General features: G+C 50.5%; 1 protein-coding gene across 1 annotated transcript in view; it reads right to left on the bottom strand.

The window, feature by feature from the left end:
- The window catches only part of ZFAND3 (zinc finger AN1-type containing 3), a 156,107-nt gene that overhangs the window by 64,917 nt on the left and 72,152 nt on the right, over positions 1-19,038 (bottom strand). The gene's annotated exons all lie outside the window — the stretch shown is intronic.

Below are 19,038 nucleotides of genomic sequence, written 5' to 3'. Positions count from 1 at the left end.
CGACTGCAGTGATCCCAATAACGAGGGTCCGGTTGGGCCCCCGAGGGAATAAAGCAGAGGTCACGCAGAAGCACCGCTGCTCCATTCACTTCAATGACATCACAGATCATAGAGTTCAAGCGCTTCCGTAATCTCTGGCGCGGTCATCGAAGTGAATGAAGCAACGCTGCCCCAGTGTGACCTCAGCTCTGTTCCTTCGGGGTCCAACCGGACACAGTTCTTGGGAATGGTATGGGATCCGTAGGCCGGACCCCACTAATGATAACACGATCCTCTACAACTTGGCACAGCCCCCGTAATAAATGCCAAGGATCATTCCAAGGACTACAAGTCTCATCCTCCGCAGCAGATGCTGCGATTCATTGCCTATGGAGCGCGATGTATTAATTATCGGGGGGGGGGGGGGGGGGGGGGGCGGCGGCGGCGGCGTGGAGCCGTACCGCTGAACTGAAAAACGTTTCAGCTACAAGTAGGTGCAATTAGCAGGGAAGGCGAGAAGCGAGACGTTAGCGGCTCGCCGTGAAACGCATCAAAGAATAATTGACTCCTTTTAATTGAACTAGAGGTGCAAACTCTGTCAGGGAGAACGGCGAAACGAGCGCCCTGCGCTAAGCGGCATTATCTGACGGCGACAGGTATTAACAAGGGGGTGAGGAGTGTGCCGGCGGCTGAGAGGCGGCGATGGGGTGTATTCGCAAAGGGCAGGCTAGCTGCCAACATTTGCGCGACTGTCCCGTTATTCCGATGAGGTTTGCAGAAATGGCTGAACCATCCAGGTATGTGGAAAGGAGGGCAGCACAGGCCGCAGACCAGATAAGAGGGCAATCCTGAGGGGAACCACTGGGGGGCGCCTCCAGCTACAAAGGACAGATGATGGGGGTGCGGTGCAAAATAGCCTAGACTGAAAATTCGAGACCCTCAAACACTGTGGGAAAAAAAAAAAAAGGTCTGCACAGTTTTTCTAGTGAGGGGTCTGAGGAGGCGGTCCGTGATAGTGTCAGGCTCCACCCCAACTGATCGCTATACGGAAGAGCAGAAGCGCTCAGCCCAGTCTCCGAGTTGTGTATAGGCTTCGTTTCAGTGAACAGCCACAGAGCAAAACTTCTGACACCTCGCTGAGACATAGCAGAGGGTTCCTAACCTTTTACTACACTTACATTCTGCTAAGTTGCAATACCAGACACGGCCATATGTACAAGCGTGGCACCGATTCTGGGAAAAACAAAAGTTCTAACTTGTAACAGAGTCATCACCTTTAACACGGCACAACGTAGTGCACTTTTTTATATATTGTTCCAATCAACATGGCCTTTAATCAAAAATCCTATATCAATTTGTGACTTTAGCATCTATGAAAAGCTGTGTGTCGCCATGGTAACAGACTACATACAAGCCTTGTGTAGTCTGATCCAACAGTTACACTTTTTTTTGCATTTGTGCCCATTCAGTACACTGGTAATAATTAGGATGCCAATATGATGGCAGAATCAGACGATACAGGGTTTGTTTGCAGTCTGTTTCCGTGGAGATGTATAGGCCGGTATAGGAGCTGTGTCCATAAAACAGTTTTTAAACTAAAAATTTGCAAAGCTGCGTCATGGCACACTAAGGGTACAGAAGCAACTATTGTAGGATTTGTCAGGTGGCTGATATGCGCTCGATATACAGTTTGCTAGTCAACTGAGGCGGCCCCTCCCCCCCAAGTCAACTGAGGCGGCCCCTCCCCCCCAAGTCAACTGAGGCGGCCCCTCCCCCCCAGTCAACTGAGGCGGCCCCTCCCCCCCAGTCAACTGAGGCGGCCCCTCCCCCCCAGTCAACTGAGGCGGCCCCTCCCCCCCAGTCAACTGAGGCGGCCCCTCCCCCCCAGTCAACTGAGGCGGCCCCTCCCCCCCAGTCAACTGAGGCGGCCCCTCCCCCCCAGTCAACTGAGGCGGCCCCTCCCCCCCAGTCAACTGAGGCGGCCCCTCCCCCCCAGTCAACTGAGGCGGCCCCTCCCCCCAGTCAACTGAGGCGGCCCCTCCCCCCCAGTCAACTGAGGCGGCCCCTCCCCCCCAGTCAACTGAGGCGGCCCCTCCCCCCCAGTCAACTGAGGCGGCCCCTCCCCCCCCAGTCAACTGAGGCGGCCCCTCCCCCCCAGTCAACTGAGGCGGCCCCTCCCCCCCAGTCAACTGAGGCGGCCCCTCCCCCCCAGTCAACTGAGGCGGCCCCTCCCCCCCAGTCAACTGAGGCGGCCCCTCCCCCCCAGTCAACTGAGGCGGCCCTCCCCCCCAGTCAACTGAGGCGGCCCTCCCCCCCAGTCAACTGAGGCAGCCCCTCCCCCCCAGTCAACTGAGGCAGCCCTCCCCCCCAGTCAACTGAGGCAGCCCTCCCCCCCAGTCAACTGCCTTCCTTTTAACAGAACTAGAACACTTCCTGCCACAAGTCTAGGTCGCTCTCATCTGAGGGCCCTTTAAGAAGCTGAAATAGCAGATAGCTACAGCGACATTACTAGGGCCCTTCAGCAAGTCAGTGCACCACAGAGAAGTAGTCTAGTGTACAGCAGACAGGATTGCTTTCATCCCCTCTGTACAGGAACCTACATGATGGTCACTGAGTCAGAAAGGTTCAACCTGCAGGAAGCTAGGCGATTGCAGATCTAGTGATCGCCTCTAACTAGCAGCCGTGGACATGATGCCATCTCCCAGAACCGCTGCCATTGGAAGTCCTAGGCTACAAGAACGGTAGACACACTTCTGGTCCCAAACTGTCAAGGCCCATCCTTCATCTTCCTCCGGGCGCTGAGCGAGGACGAGTAGAACGATTCATGAGAAGAAAATTACCATAAACCCATGAATCAAAATGTCAGCCGCGCGGCACGGAAAGAGAAACTGACCTATACCGGTGAACCCAAAAGGTCGGCGCTTATAAATCCTCGGGAGCGGAGCGGCGCTCGTGTATTCAGCATTACGTAAATGTTCGCAGGTATAAATAGTGTCGTCTATTGGGGGCAGATGACAACATGGCGGCATCGGGGACATAGATTTACAAGGTTGGATTACTGCGCTCGGCGAAAGTAAAACTGCCGGAATGGATGAGAGAGGAGGTGCAATATCAAAATATTGCATCCACACTTATCCCGCTACATGGGGACTTGGTATCTATACCGGAGATGCTTTGTTGCACTGCATTGTGGGGGATGTAGTGTTACAGCAGGGCATTGGACGGTAGCGAAAGTGACATTTACAACAATACAACACAGCAGCGTGCGGCGCATTAAAGGAGCGGACTTTATGGATCGGTCTGGCAGGTTCCAAGCCACAGCCTTTGGAACTGTGAATGCAGCTCTAGATGTGACTGGAGAAGATCAGGAAAGCAAAATCATTTTATGCGCTTAGCGTATCATGTGAGCCCCTAAGGGCTCATTCACACGGGTTTGAGAACACCTCGATTTTTCCCGTTTTAATGGATACTTTTAGTTTTTTGTCTCTAAGTTGACTTTAAAATGAAAGCAAAGAACAGAAACAAGTGACGAACAGAAATAATGCATTAAATTCCACCAAATTAAATCTACATTTTTGACTCTTCCAGTCGCCCCTCCAGCTGATATAACAGCTTCTCACAATCCAGGAATTCTTTCTACAATTGCATTCAGATATTGTTCAGAAAACTCTGCCCTACGTTGTTGCAGAAGTTCCCACAAATGTGCCGCACTTGTAGGTTGCTTTGCTTTCACCCTTCTGTCCAGTTCACCCCAAACAAGCTCAATGGGGTTTAAGTCTGGAGACTCTGCAGGTCCTTCCAGTCTTTGAACCCTACTGGCTTCTTTTTGTCTTCTTAAGTAGTTCTGACATAACCTAGAAGAATGTTTTAGATCGTAGTCTTGCTATAATATGAACCCATGACTAACTAGGCGTACACCAGAGGGTATTGTATGGCATATATAGATACTGTGGTAGCCCTTTATGTCCAGTGTGCCAGTCACCCTATGCAAGCTGCCAAATCTGGAGCCAGCAAAAGAGCCCCAGATCATCACACTACCTCCTCCATGTTTGACAGTTGGTGTCACAGACTCGGGAACCATCCTTTCACCTACTCAATGGTGTACAAAAACCCTGTGTGAGGTCTACTCGATCATGCAAACTGTTGACTCTCAAAAACTTGTCACACGATTTAGTAGTAGCCTTTGGTTTGCTAGACTTCTTCCAGGTGCCTTTGGATGGTATAGGAAACTGTATGACTGTCACCTTGGCTTTCTTGGCAATCTCTCAGACAATTATAAACCTTAGAAGAGTAGGTCTGTTGTACAGTCGTCTTCTTTGGATAATTGCCTTTTTCTTGCCATTATGATAGCCATGTCCTCTGTCCTGAAGAGCAAAACTGTCCACATCCTGCCCTAGAGGGTGTAATGCAGTCTGTTGCAACACTGGTTATATAGAATCAGAGGGTTTGAAAGTAATCTACAAAAGTTGAGACATCTGTAGGAATAGTTTACTATCAATCTCAAACCATAATTTGCTTTCTGTGCTGCAGAGCAGCTGTCCTTGATGTGTCATTAAGCAAAAGTGGATTTGCTGTGGATTTCATGAACACCCCCGAAGGCCATGTTCACTATGCAGATTTTGCCATGAATTGAACGCTGAATCCTCTCCAATTTGGCGCAAACTCCACATCACGAGCCAAAAACTAAACCTAAAAGTGTACCTTTCATATGAATAGGAAATTTGGCCATATTCTATAATCAAAAAAAAAAGAAAAGGGAGGTCATGTCTTGGTGCAGAATCCCCACTGGGAAATCCGCACATAAATTCGTAGCAGCGGCAGCACAAAACCATAGCGGAAATATGAGGCGAAGTACTGCAGCTGGGCCAAATCGGTGGATCTGAGTCGGATTTCTCTGATGCAGAATCTGTGTGATGAAGGCCTGATGCTTTAAACTGGGAGGGGCATTGCCTCTTGTAATACAGACCTCTGCTGCTGCAGAACCTCTTATTCAAGAAAACAATAGACGCTTCATAATATGAACTGTTGCCCTTTCGAAATGACAGTGTGCACAGTGAAAGCTACGGCGTGCCTCCGCCATACAGCGAAAGGGAGATGCCCCCTCGCTAAGGTTGGTCACAGTGCCAAGATAGTGCCCCATTGTCCCCAGGGGTTGCAGTTTACAGTACATTGCACCAGCTGCTGCAGAACGTCTTTGCGAGATTTGTCAGTCATGAAGCAGCAGACACTTCATTATTCTATGTATTAGTATAGTTGAGAACTGGAGAGGTTAACCGCAGCAATGGGACTCTTGAGGGCGCTCCACTCCAGGAGATGGGTAATCCTTGCCTCGGGGGATTTCATATACCCCTACTCCTAATACGCAGATTATGCAGCAGCCTGGTATATACAGGGACGCTGAGGCTTGATGCCCACAGATGTGCCAGGGAAGCGGTTAATCTGCAGGAGGCACTCACAGCTTTAGTGGCTACAAATCGCCTTTGTTACCATGTAAATCCCGTTCCCCGGGGGCTTCTTCTGGAAAGACCTTTTACTGGGGAACAAAACGTCATCCTTTCATTTAGCCCAAAATCCCTTCCTGGGAGATGTCGAGCGGCTCTATTAGTGCAAATCCCTTCAAGAGACGACAGCGAGCAGGAATAGAACCTGAGAGGCTGGAGAGACGGGGAAAGGGATGCTTAGCTGTTCATGTGGCGGTTATACAGGTGAGCACGGTCTTACGCTGCCTGGCACCCAGGAGCGGCTTCCCCCAGGCACCCAGGAGCGGCTTCCCCCAGGCACCCAGGAGCGGCTTCCCCCAGGCACCCAGGAGCGGCTTCCCCCAGGCACCCAGGAGCGGCTTCCCCCAGGCACCCAGGAGCGGCTTCCCCCAGGCACCCGGGAGCGGCTTCCCCCAGGCACCCGGGAGCGGCTTCCCCCAGGCACCCGGGAGCGGCTTCCCCCAGGCACCCGGGAGCGACTTCCCCCAGGCACCCGGGAGCGACTTCCCCCAGGCACCCGGGAGCGACTTCCCCCAGGCACCCGGGAGCGACTTCCCCCAGGCACCCGGGAGCGACTTCCCCCAGGCACCCGGGAGCGACTTCCCCCAGGCACCCGGGAGCGACTTCCCCCAGGCACCCGGGAGCGACTTCCCCCAGGCACCCGGGAGCGACTTCCCCCAGGCACCCGGGAGCGACTTCCCCCAGGCACCCGGGAGCGACTTCCCCCAGGCACCCGGGAGCGACTTCCCCCAGGCACCCGGGAGCGACTTCCCCCAGGCACCCGGGAGCGACTTCCCCCAGGCACCCGGGAGCGACTTCCCCCAGGCACCCGGGAGCGACTTCCCCCAGGCACCCGGGAGCGACTTCCCCCAGGCACCCGGGAGCGACTTCCCCCAGGCACCCGGGAGCGACTTCCCCCAGGCACCCAGGAGCGACTTCCCCCAGGCACCCAGGAGCGACTTCCCCCAGGCACCCAGGAGCGACTTCCCCCAGGCACCCAGGAGCGACTTCCCCCAGGCACCCAGGAGCGACTTCCCCCAGGCACCCAGGAGCGACTTCCCCCAGGCACCCAGGAGCGACTTCCCCCAGGCACCCAGGAGCGACTTCCCCCAGGCACCCAGGAGCGACTTCCCCCAGGCACCCAGGAGCGACTTCCCCCAGGCACCCAGGAGCGACTTCCCCCAGGCACCCAGGAGCGACTTCCCCCAGGCACCCAGGAGCGACTTCTCCCAAGCACCCAGGAGCGACTTGGTGATGAACAATGCTTTCTCCAGCACGATTGAGCTCTATGTCACCAGGCAAAAGTGATGACCAAACGGCCCTGCTTGTCTTCTGCATCCCCCCTGGGAGCGCTCGGCTGTATAACAGCCAGGCGCTCTGAGCAGAGAACAGCTGGATGCAGAAGACAAGCGGCCCCGCTTGTCTACTACATCCCCGGCTCGGAGCGCAAGGTGATCGCTCAATGTTTGAGCAATTAACTTGCGCTGTAAAAAGAACACAACGATTATCGCACAAAAGGTTTTTTTGAGTAATAATCGTGGTATTGGGCTTTAGGAAGAATGGGCTGTCATCAGTCAGGATTTGGCCCAGAAGCTGATATCCAGCCTGCCAGGGCGAAGTGCAGAAGTCCTGAAAAATAAGGGTAATTCTGTAAATATTGAGTCTTTGCCTAAACTTGATGGATTTGTCAATAAAAGTGTAAAAACTGATAAAATGCTTATAGTTGTATTTCAGTAACCAGAGGGAAGTCCGATTTACGGCTGCCTGTCCACGGGAGCTGCCACAGGAAAACTCTAAAGTTGCCGCGGTTTTCCGCGATGAACCTTTCATAATGATCGAGGCTTGCCGTGACTTTTATACGTGAGCTGAACATCGCGTTGGATTTCCGCTCGTGTACATCGGGCTGCGCCTTCCATAGTTATCCTATGGAAAGTGTGTGATACGTTACCGGCGTGCGGATTATCGCCGCAGATAGCGCAATGTAATATCGCCCGTGGGCAGGAGGCCTAACAGAGCTGAATACCCTGAAAACATTGTGAAGATCTAACTTGTGTATCAAAACTTCTGGCCACAACTGTAGAAGCTGCACTGTAGCTGAGTGACTGGTCAGATCCATACAGCTGAGGGTCCTGCAGGGGGCTCCACTCATACCAGGCCCGGTCACAACAACGCCCACAGCCAGAGACAAGGCCACATGAAGCTGCTCGCTGTCCGTGAGACGATGCACAACTTCACATTACATGTGAACTAATTCTTCGGGACATTTTGAAGTATGCCGACACCAGCGGAAATGTAGCGGGACGTCAGCACGCAAAATATGCGGGTTTAAAGCCCCTTCAGATCTGCGTTCGAGGTTCTCGAGCTATTTTCTGGGGCGTTGTACTTGTACACCGAGTAGATTTCTGCAGGAAGCAAACAGCTCCATTCCCACTGCAGTGGCCAGATGTGGTATTGCAGGCGAAGTGAAGTGTAGTATATGCAATTGCAAGCATAGCCACTGCTGTGGAAATTAGACTGCCTGCTTCTTGTGAAAATCAGCTTATTGCGTGAGCATCCCGGCCTTGTAGACAGCTGATCGCAGGGGATCCCAGGCTGCGCCGTCCCACCGATTTACTACTGGTAGCCCGTTTTAATGGTAGGTGATCAAAAGTTTACACCTGGACAACCCCTCTAAGGCCATTTAAACACGAGTGTATGACGGACACATTTATGATCCCACAACAGGGATGAGCGTCCCAGCCAGACCACAGATCTACTACCCAAGTTCGGGTCAGCAGACCCGCGGTCGGGCTGGGTACTTGTTTTTTTATTACGAGTGCATTAAAAAAGCATCTGTAATACGTTGGCGTGAAGCTGGTCTTACTCGTCTCTCAGGGCTTTAACCCCTCACTGATGGAGCCTCAGTGGCCAACTGGTTTTTCATCGCCCCATTCCTAGAGCCATAACTTTCCGTTGTCGTACGGAATGTTGAGCGATGACTTTGCTCTTCGAGCAGGGCCGCTTGTCTTCTGCATCCAGCTGTTCTCTGCTCGGAGCGCCCGGCTGTTATACAGCTGAGCGCTCTAAGCGGGGTATGCAGAACACATATGGACCGCTCTGTTCTTCATACCCCACCCATGTTCAGGGAGCGGGATCCAGCTGAAACAATAGTATCATTTGTATCTCTCTATGAACTCCTGATAGAGCTGATTGTTGTCCTTCAGCAACGATGGGTGACGGCTTAACGGAAACTGCAGGATGTCAGTGCAGTTACACACAATGAGAATCGCTTATGAGCGGTAATTGTTGCGTCTAAATGGGCCTTAGCTCTCTTTTGGGGATATAAACCATTTTCATCACTTTTTATCTCATCTTTTCTAGAAGCAAGATTAACAAAAATCCACAATTCGGGTGTGTTCGGTTTTCCCCTTTAAATGGCATTCAGCGGGGGTAATAAATATGTTAAATTAAATCTGCAGGTCAGTGTGATGACGTCAACGCCAAACACACCTGCCTGGCAAATGCCTGATCAGAGGGGGTCCTGGGCAATGGACCCTCGTCGATCTACTATTGGTGACCTATCTAATAGCTGGTCAACCCCTTTAGGGCCATTTTAACCCATGTACATTTATGCTGCCATAATAGGCAGAGTGTCCGCCGGACTGCGGATCGACTAACCCACGTTCAGGCATTGTAGGACGCTCCGAGGTCAGGGCTGCAGACCCGTGTTTGTATTAAGGGTGCCTAGAAAAGCCTGTAACACTTCTGTGACTCCGGCCGAGCTCATTGCTCGGGGCTTCCATTTATTTCATATAACATCTTCGCTCTAATATCACATAAATCTCCACGATCGGGTCGGATTCTGCATGCAGGAGCCCGCAGCGCAATCCGGCCCTGACCGCAGCCGGCGTATGCGGGTACCTGCCTCTTGTCTGTATCTGTATTGCGGACGGCTGCAGCGAGCCGTCGTCGGACATACGCAGTGCAGATTGCTTACTTTGCCCGCACCGTGCCAGGTGATGCCGCGGGAACCCACGACCTATCTGCACTGTCAACTGCGGACGGGCTTTGGTTCAGATGCCTTCCACTGACTACAATGGAAGCCATCCGTCCGGATTTGCACTAAGAGAAGAACATGCTGCAATTTTTCCTCCGCTCTTGGAAATCGCGATTAGTTTCCGCAAGCGTGCAAGATGAAGCGCCTTTACATGGCATGTTGCAAACGATATTTGCTGCGGACGCCAACCGCGGATTCCACAACACAAATCTGTTGGTGTGCAGCCGGCCTCATTCAGGTTTCACATCTGCGTTGGAATCTCCGGTTTGAGGTTCCACCTCAAAATACTAGAAGAAGCTGCGCTGCTCGCAGCACTCTGTCTACCGTCTAAAAGCCGGCCAGCTGAGTGGAAACCGAAGAGACCCCATGATAGTCGGTGGGGTCCATTCGGCGCGGTTTGGTTCCGTCCAGATACGAACAGAGCAGGAAACCGGGCGCAGGTGTGAAGGCACTTTTCGATGCTCCAGTCACATCCAAAGCTGTGTGCAATCCATCTAGTAAAGGCTAAACTGCTGTAAGAGTGCGGCAACCTCTGACGGTTCGGGACGTCTGCCCCCTTACACATTTTAACCCTTTCCAATCCACTGACGTCTAAAGACATTATGTTTTAAGGCTGTACAGTTCCGATGTTGAAAGACGCCCTTTCCGTAGGCTCCGGCTGCAGTTTGCCATCTCGGCTATGAAGAGCAGAATGGGAATATCCCTTTAAGGATGCTACGTGAAATGCTGGGGAGCAACTAATCTTGAATAGAGAGAGCATGTCCGACCAGAAGCTGATCGGAGACCATGCCATCTTGGGCCGTCTAGAAGGTGATGAAGAAGAGGATAACCTCCGCTCTCCCCATCTGTCTGTGTTGCTGCACCGCTGGCCATGTTGCCTCGTATGCAGGATGTGAGTGGAGCCGAGGGGGTAGGGAACCTGTGCCGTATGCTATACCTCCATGATACGCATGGAGGACGGTATTACCTATTCTATGCGGTGTCGCAGTCCGTCACATGACCGTGCATCAAGATCGATTGCTAATGAAGAGTTGTCAGGAAAAGAACAAAACAAAATCTTCATACAATATTACAGCAGAGGAAGACCAGCAGGGGGCAGCAGAGATACAAGGAACGCGCCTTCATCAAGGAACCGAATATTGAACAGCGCTCTAAAAGCGTCTGGAACAAGAAGCACCACGCTGGGATTAAAGACGGGTACAAAGGAAGGAAAGCAAAGGATACACAAGGTAACTCACAGGTAATGAGAAACACTGTTATCGGTGGTGTTACATGGGACTGCAGGTCACATCTACTACATCACAGACTTATTACTTTGTGTTATCTGAGGTGTTGCACAGGACTGCAGATGGGAAGATGGAACAATCCCTCTACATCGCCACCTACAGGAAGGCGGCACTCCTGAAATTTAACGTCACACCTTCTAACGAGCCTAAAAGGTTTGACACCGACTTGCATGAATGCTGCCTTCCAATAGGTGGCGATGTAGAGGCAATCTTCCTATCTACATATTTCCCAGAGGATCATGAGTGACTTTATAAGTCTACACATACGTTCCAAGTTCTCTCCCAAAGGAGAGACACTTCCTGACCATCGAACGGCAGGGAACATCTACTACATTGTCTGTACGCCGAGATGAGGTGCAGATCTCAGTTTGGCCACAAGAGGGAAAAAGAGAACTGGAATATTCCTGTAATAATATAAAAAATGTGTACTCGGAGCTCGCCCAGATTTCGACTTCAGACCTTCACTTTATCCGAGAACATTAATTAAACTAAATGTTCACTTTAGACAGTTTTGGAAGTAACAGGAAAAAATTATGTGAATTAGATTTAGTTACCATCACGCTGCCACAATGCACTTATTCCACCAAACTGATCCTGAAGGGACTACAGTCACCCCTCAAGGTACAATCGCCACAGGATAAAACATTTTTAGTCTACAATACCCTTTCTGGGATAGGAAACACAACCAACATCCAGGTACATAAACAACAATATGACTACTATAATACTGCCCCCTATGTACAAGAATATAACTACTATAATACTGCCCCTATGTACAAGAATATAACTACTATAATACTGCCCCCTATGTACAAGAATATAACTACTATAATACTGCTCCTATGTACAAGAATATAACTACTATAATACTGCTCTCTATGTACAAGAATATAACTACTATAATACTGCTCCTATGTGCAAGAATATAACTACTATAATACTGCCCCCTATGTACAAGAATATAACTACTATAATACTGCCCCCTATGTACAAGAATACATCTACTATAACACTGCTTCCTATGTACAAGAATATAACTACTATAATACTGCCCCCTATGTACAAGAATATAACTACTATAATACTGCTCCTAGGTACAAGAATACATCTACTATAACACTGCTTCCTATGTACAAGAATATAACTACTATAATACTGCCCCCTATGTACAAGAATATAACTACTATAATACTGCCTCCTATGTACAAGAATATAACTACTATAATACTGCCCCCTATGTACAAGAATATAACTGCTATAATACTGCCCCCTATATACAAGAATATAACTACTATAATACTGCCCCCTATATACAAGAATATAACTACTATAATACTGCTCCTATGTACAAGAATATAATTACTATAATACTGCCCCCTATGTACAAGAATATAACTACTATAATACTGCCCCCTATGTACAAGAATATAACTACTATAATACTGCCCCCTATATACAAGAATATAACTACTATAATACTGCCCCCTATGTACAAGAATATAACTACTATAATACTGCCCCCTATGTACAAGAATATAACTACTATAACACTGCTCCTACGTACAAGAATATAACTACTATAATACTGTCCCCTATGTACAAGAATATAACTACTATAATACTGCCCCCTATGTACAAGAATATAACTACTATAATACTGCCCCCTATGTACAAGAATATAACTACTATAATACTGTCCCCTATGTACAAGAATATAACTACTATAATACTGCCCCCTATGTACAAGAATATAACTACTATAATACTGCCCCCTATGTATAAGAGTGTAATTCCCCTAATACTGCCCTCTATGTACGATAATTTACAAGCTACCCCCACCCCCCATGTACAAGAATACGACTACTATAATACTGCCTCCTATGTACAAGCATACGACTACTATAATACTGCCCCTTATGAACAGAACTGTGAATCTGTCCAGGTTGATTCCTCTACATACGATGCAGATATATGGTCTATAGATACAAGGCTTTGTCTTGCTTTCTCTTCCCATGTCAGACTGCGGTCAGCTTCTTCCCCGGTCTGTATAAGCGGCGCATGCTGTATCGGCGGGTTATTTCTGTGCTCGGCCAGCTACTGGACTGAATTGTGTTAATGCTTTAAAAGTGGAAATCCACAGAATTGATTGTGTAGCGGTTACGGGTTACAGTGAGGCCAGGCCGACATTTCAACTCCAAGTAAACGCTCTGCACTAAAAGGCAGCAAATCCAATACTATGGAATAAAAAGCCAAGTGATGAAGTCAAAACTCGTCAGGAGGACAACACACGTAGAACCGTCCAATGAGAGTTACGGTATACATCTACATGGTGTGTTTTCCTTACTCCAGAGCGGAAGGATCTCTGGGGATCCACACTGGTGCAACAGGATTTATCTCTAAGTGGTAAGGATTCCAGGGCTTCGTATGACAAGAGCATCAACAGAATAAGACAAAAGCAGGTACAACAAGTGGAGACATACTACTACTGACCCCAGAAGTGAAGTTGGGCAGGCGGCCCAGCCCGCCGGACGCGGCGAGCCTGGGCGGGCGGCCCAGCCCGCCGGACGCGGCGAGCCTGGGCGGGCGGCCCAGCCCGCCGGACGCGGCGAGCCTGGGCGGGCGGCCCAACCCGCCGGACGCGGCGAGCCTGGGCGGGCGGCCCAACCCGCCGGACGCGGCGAGCCTGGGCGGGCGGCCCAACCCGCCGGACGCGGCGAGCCTGGGCGGGCGGCCCAACCCGCCGGACGCGGCGAGCCTGGGCGGGCGGCCCAACCCGCCGGACGCGGCGAGCCTGGGCGGGCGGCCCAACCCGCCGGACGCGGCGAGCCTGGGCGGGCGGCCCAACCCGCCGGACGTGGCGAGCCTGGGCGGGCGGCCCAACCCGCCGGACGCGGCGAGCCTGGGCAGGCGGCCCAACCCGCCGGACGCGGCGAGCCTGGGCAGGCGGCCCAACCCGCCGGACGCGGCGAGCTTGGGCAGACAGCCCAACCCGCCGGACATGGTGGGGTTTGACAGCTGAGTAAATGTGCCGACATGCTCAGTTGGACAGATGGGTAAAGGCGCTGGACACGGTTAGCGGAGCATATGGGTGAATGTGCTGGCTACCGTGGATTTGACAGATGGGTAAGTGTGCTGGACACATTCAGCTGAGCAGACTAGTCAACATGCTGGACACGGTGGGTACATTTCGTGTTCCACGGGTGGATGAATGGTTAGGAAGTTCTGTTTTTAAACTACTACTCCTGTACCCGTTAAAGTGTCTGCTGAGATGGCGTAGGAGGCGCCGCGTGCGCTGTTCCATTTATGGCGCTGTGAACATTACACGAGCACATTCCATACTGTAAGTCCCCAAGATATGATGTGTAATGTAATTATTACACCTTCCCTAATTCTGCCGTAATTAATTACAACGGTCGGGTAGCGGCTTCACACAAACACTACAGCTTTTGAGACACGAGGAAACAAGAAGTGCGATTTCTCACTTGTTTTGGAGCCAACCGTGGGATTGGTACAACATATAGCAGATGGCCGATGTCATTCCATTCCATAGTCGGGCGCTAATAGACGGAAAACGGTGAGAACAGGAATCCTTCGCTCCCGATGACAAATATCCTGGAGGGAGGGGCACTAGTCACTTAGGACTGCGGTTCAGCAGCTGTAATACGGCGCCGGACCCGTCATTCCATCACACCGTCCACTCCAAGTGCCAGCCTTGGGCAGCAGCTTTTATGTACAATGCAACTTTCTAACGTTATTTGTGTTACATTTCCTCACCGGTTTTCAAGACCTCTGCTGGATGTCAGTGAATGGAATCACTGTTCATATCCAAAGGCTGAAAATCTGTCCCTGACACAATTAATACTTCTCAAAGTGGAGTCCTTGTTACAACTGTATCTAGTGTAGACAATCCGGCACACCTGCAGCACACATCTCTCCGCTGTTCTGATGGTTTGTTACAATGTATCACTGTCTGGACTGGACCCAATTGTAGCGAAGGCTGAAAACTGCCAAATCGGGCGATTCTCACAGGTTTTTGGCTAAAAATGATTCTCTTTACTGACAGTAAGCAAACATGCTAAAAACAATGAAGAATTGAACTCCGCTTCTGTTGCGCCCCTTTATTAAACAGACTCTTCCTTGCAGCAGAGTATTGGCGTACTGCAACAGTCAATGACTAGGTGTATATCAGAGGTGTAGGGCGGAATGTATTTATTACGTGTCAGGCGCCATTTTCATCATTATTGCAGAATTATGCGAATAAAGTCCAACTTTACTAAGCTGAATGGACTCTGCCATGCTGCTTCTGGCCATTAGAGGGCACTGCCTGGAGGAAGAATGAATTAGCGCAGCACGTAACACACTCACTGAGGGCGACCTAGTGTTTATAAGTTGTAGTGGGTCATTATAGATTTCCTGTTATTTATATAGCGCTGGCATAGCCCGGCACCAGCATGGTGAAAGGGTTAATGCCCATTCTGGTCCCTAGATGGCTGCACTTCACTGGAAGCTGCTAAACGTACATATTAAGCTTTGATTTGTGGTTATTCTCTCCGCGGCGGACCTTTTTCCATAATCAACCAACATGTGTCGGACTCCACCCCTTAAGGGCGTATTTTCACGCACAATTTTTGTGCATAGTGAGACGCGCAGATATTGTACGCGGGAAGAACCCATCATTTATACGGGCTTATTGACATAGGCAAGTTTTCCGCTGCAGCGATGCTGTGAGATGCAATACTGCGAGTTTTCTATATTATTTCCTACGAGAGCGAAAAAATATATATTTTGCATGGCGCTCGCATGGTAATGTTAGCTTCATGCAAGTGGGATGCGAATTAGCTCATTTTTACTATTGAAATATCCAATTTTAATGCACCTGAAAACGGCACATTCAGCAATGCGGTGCAAAACTCATCACAGTCTGAGGAACAATCCGCCGGTCTGCCGCTGCGATATGGCGCCGCGCTTATTGGACTGACATCGCACGTATAAAGACAGCCTGAAGGGGTGCATCAGTTTGAAAAAAAATGAAAGCTGCTCATCGATGACGTCCCTCCTCAACGTGCGCATCGCAGCGGGAATTCCACATGCGGATTTGCAACACGATAGGCGGCAGAAAATCATGGATTCCTGCAGCCATTTCTTGGCTACGTGCACACGGCGAGCGCGATACTGGGCCGGGCAACTGCAAGGAGTTTTTCGTGCAAAAACACCTTCCCTCCCTTCAGCGAAGTAGCGATCCTCCGGCGAGGGCTTTCAACCGTGTCAGAAGATCGGCAAGTGTCCCTTACATTTGGTTAATGGGAAATCTCCCATCGCACGCCGTGTCACACGTATTACTGTCCCACTGAAAACAATGGGCGATGCTTCCGAGGAAAGTGGTGCGGGGAAAAAAAAAAAAAAAAAAAAAAAAAAAAATCGCTCATGGGTACGATTCGATTTAAAAGCATGGGGTTCATATTCATGTGAGATATTTGAAGAAGTATTCAAAAAGATCTAGAGAAGCCGGCGACTAACAGGACGGTATTTAACAGGGGGAAAGTCCTACATCTGGGCAAGAAAAATGAAGAAAGCACATACAGAACGGGCACCAAAACCACAGCGCAAAATCTGTTGCAACCGCTGAGGACTTGGACGCCGATTTCACGGCCTTATTTGAAGAGGTGTAATCCGCATCAGAAACACACAGCATAAAACGGACATACTGCGAATTTCAAACCCGCACCGTAGGTCAGTCCTGCGGCACCATCCGGAGGACACTTTTTAAGTCTCCTTCACATGGCTTGTACTGTAAATGCTGCAGACTTTCCACGCATCATCGGCCCCTGCGGACGCACTACAGAGTGGAAACTGGGGTGGGATTTCCACAACGGAAAATAAGCAGCAACATCCGCATCAAAACTAAGACAATAAGAAAAAGTAGTGACGTCACTTTTAAAGCCACTTACGTGCTAGAAATTCTGCACATTAAAAAGGGCTAAATCCACATCCGCAGACATTGAAGTGCATAGCGGTGGCAAAATGGCGCAAATCCACACGGAAAAAATCATTGTGCTGTGCGAGCTCACCCTCGTGTATGGTTCCCGTTACAGCCGCTTGTAGTCGTTACTCTGATAACCATTTTCCTATGTTAGCAAATACGTACCAGATTCCATTCTCATGTGCCATCTACGCCCCGCCCCTCGCCACGTGCCATCTACGCCCCGCCCCTCGCCACGTGCCATCTACACCCCGCCCACGTGCCATCTACGCCCCGCCCATCCCACGTGCCATCTACGCCCAGCCCATCCCACGTGCCATCTACGCCCAGCCCTCCCACGTGCCATCTACGCCCAGCCCTCCCACGTGCCATCTACGCCCAGCCCTCCCACGTGCCACCTAAGACACGCCCCTCTCCATCTATACCCCGCCCTGTCACGTGCCACCTACGCCCCGCCCTGCCACGTGCCATCCAAGCCCCGCCCTGCCACGTGCCATCCAAGCCCCGCCCTGCCACGTGCCATCCAAGCCCCGCCCTGCCACGTGCCACCTAAGACACGCCCCTCGCCATCTACGCCCTGCCACAGGCCATCTACGCCCTGCCACGTGCCACACACGCCCCGCCCTGTCACGTGCCACACACGCCCCGCCCTGTCACGTGCCATCTAAGCCCCATCCAAGAAGTAAAACAATCAAATATTGCAGGTAACACTAATATTTACTAGGATGGAGCTAAAATACTATTTTTACACTCAGATTTTACAATATCAGACCTGATTGACATGACTTTACATCACTGACCTCTCTCTGATCAGAGGTGGAGCGTTCCTTTAAAGGTCGGCCTCCACTAAATATCCACATAGCCGGTATCACTTATCTTGGGATTCGCATCTATGCGCCTTGAGCGCCAAACTTCTGCACCTCCTGTATGACGCCCCCCCCCCCGACAAACTGCCTACAATGTAATATTTATCTCCTGCTTCTATGGGGGGGGCTGACTGTTACGGTCGCAGGCAATGACAAGAAGGCATGCGGTGATGGCATGTCAGCCTTAATTTGAAGGGAGATGATGAATGGCTTAATATCACGGCGGCGGGATTAATGTTGTCCCATAGATCAAGAAACCATAAAGCTCTTGACAAATTCATTCGGAGATCCTGCGTATATTACAGCTAACGGGACGCGTCACGGAGGACGGCGAGGATGGTGATGATGCTAATCAAGCCGGAGAAGGGATACAAATTAATATGGAGGGTCCGGCCGCCATCCAACAAAATAACCATCGGTCATCATCTGCCGCACACAAACCGCTCAGCGCTGATCACCGCTACAGAAGAGCCGCGCCAGAGATACTGACCAGCGGGCGCTCAGCTATTACTGAGCAAATACTAAAGGAGGTGTCAATGAGATGAAGCAGGAACAAGAAATAGAAGAGTACAGATACACTGTCCTACCAAAAGTAGTTGGACTCCGGAGACACAATCCCAAGTAGTATTCATTTCCATACGTAAATCCTTAGTGGGGCTCCTTTATTCCTAATGACATTAGATACTCTCTGGGGATACTTTCTACTAACATCGGATACACATCAGTTGGTATTTCCCTCCATTCATCCTGCAAACATCTGGTCTGTTCTCTCAAAGAAGATGGACACTTAATATTTCCTGACCCGACGTTCTAGTTCCTCCCAGAGATGTTCATTAGGGTTCAGGTTGGGATTCTGTGCAGCCGGTCCAATCGTGGAACATCCATATCCTCAAGCAGCATTGCATTTGTGACAAGGTGCGTCGTCTCGTTGGAAGTATGGCCGACCATTCCCAGAGTATTGTCACATTGTCTGCAGCCCATTATTGTCTAGAAGGTCAGGGTTCACTTCCATGTTTATGGTTCTTGTCACCACAACCAATGAACCGAAACCATGCCACGGTACACATCCCACACCATAACGGAACCTCCGCCGTACTTAAATGTTGGGACATAACACTCAGACAGAAGGTGTCCCCCAGGATCCTCCACACCCAGGTACCGCCACCTGGTGGGAAGATGGAGTAGTGTGATCCATCACTCCATAGACTATTCTTCCATTGATCAACTCCCCAGTGATGACGCTCCTTGCCCCATTGTAGACTGGATGATGCTTTGCGCTTCATGATGGACGGCTTGTGTGCAGCAGTATAACCCGCATATCCAATAGCGTGCAATACCCGTCACAAACTGCGGCTGACACCTCCACGGGTCGGCATTGTATGTAGCATGATTTATGACACGTGACATGCTA

This window comes from Eleutherodactylus coqui, chromosome 3 (genome assembly GCF_035609145.1).
Source record: "Eleutherodactylus coqui strain aEleCoq1 chromosome 3, aEleCoq1.hap1, whole genome shotgun sequence".
NCBI lineage: Eukaryota > Metazoa > Chordata > Amphibia > Anura > Eleutherodactylidae > Eleutherodactylus > Eleutherodactylus coqui.
Note: the sequence above shows the minus strand (reverse complement) of the source record. Positions and strands in the feature narration are given on the sequence as shown.